The following is a 962-nucleotide window of genomic DNA, read 5'->3' as shown; positions in this document are numbered from 1 at the left end:
GAACTGAGTTAACTGATCATCAGCTCCGAGAGTGGGGTTAGTTGCTTTTGTAATATGGGTGGTAGGAGAATTTTTCTCAACTGGGGGACCAGTGAGTGGGAGTGGTTGATCGTAGGTCAATTGAGATTGTTGGACTGGATAAGGTGGATAGCGATAGCGAAAAGGTTGGTTGCTTCGCTGAAATTGATTAACCCTAGGTGGTTGATTGAATCCGAGATTTGGTGGACGAGCTGGGTATTGGACGTAACAGACTGAACAGTCAGGGTTTTCGTACTCAACTTGATATTCTTCAGTAGGTTGCGGGTTGGTATAATTAACACAAGCCTGAGCTTGGTTAATCTGCTGCGGCTGCGTCTTCAGTTCTCCGAGTTGTTTAGTAAGAGATTCCATCTTATACGTGAGGGATTTTATGGCCTCCGTTTGATTGGTAAGTGCAGAGAGTGGGGCAGATGATGAAGTTGTTTCACCACTGTTCCAGTCATGATGATGCATTGTCATGTTCTTGAGCAATTCCCATGCTTTGTCTGCGGTTTGGTTCATCAGATTCCCTTGAGCTGCTGCATCGATTGTCGTCCTATGATTTATCGTAAGACCATTATAGAAGGTACAGATTTGGGCTGACCGTTCTAGCTGGTGATTAGGGCATTTCTTCAGCAGGGTTTTGAATCGCTCCCATGCAGTGTAAAGAGATTCATCATAAATTTGTTTGAAGTTAATGATGTCATTCTTCAGTTTGGTTTGTTTAGAAGGAGAGAAATATTTGGTTAGGAATTTAGTAGCCATCTCCATCCATTACGTAATGGAATCTTTTTCCAGTCCTTCGAACCAAGTTTGAGTATGATGAGTGAGAGAATAGGGGAACAAGTATAGCCGGACTATATCTTGTCCTATCCCTGGCTGTTTGTAAGAGTTCGAAAGAGATATGAATTTATCAAGGTGAGAATTAGGATCGTCATTCGGTA

At 42.6% G+C, this 962-nt stretch overlaps 1 non-coding gene across 1 annotated transcript; it reads left to right on the top strand.

Annotated features, from left to right (window-relative positions):
• Positions 1-628: 628 nt before the first annotated feature.
• LOC139865100 (small nucleolar RNA R71) lies at positions 629-735 on the top strand. Its single transcript, XR_011764627.1, has one exon. It is a non-coding gene; the product is annotated as a small nucleolar RNA R71 (small nucleolar RNA).
• Positions 736-962: the final 227 nt, after the last annotated feature.

This window comes from Rutidosis leptorrhynchoides, chromosome 8 (assembly GCF_046630445.1).
Source record: "Rutidosis leptorrhynchoides isolate AG116_Rl617_1_P2 chromosome 8, CSIRO_AGI_Rlap_v1, whole genome shotgun sequence".
Taxonomy (NCBI): domain Eukaryota; kingdom Viridiplantae; phylum Streptophyta; class Magnoliopsida; order Asterales; family Asteraceae; genus Rutidosis; species Rutidosis leptorrhynchoides.
Note: the sequence above shows the minus strand (reverse complement) of the source record. Positions and strands in the feature narration are given on the sequence as shown.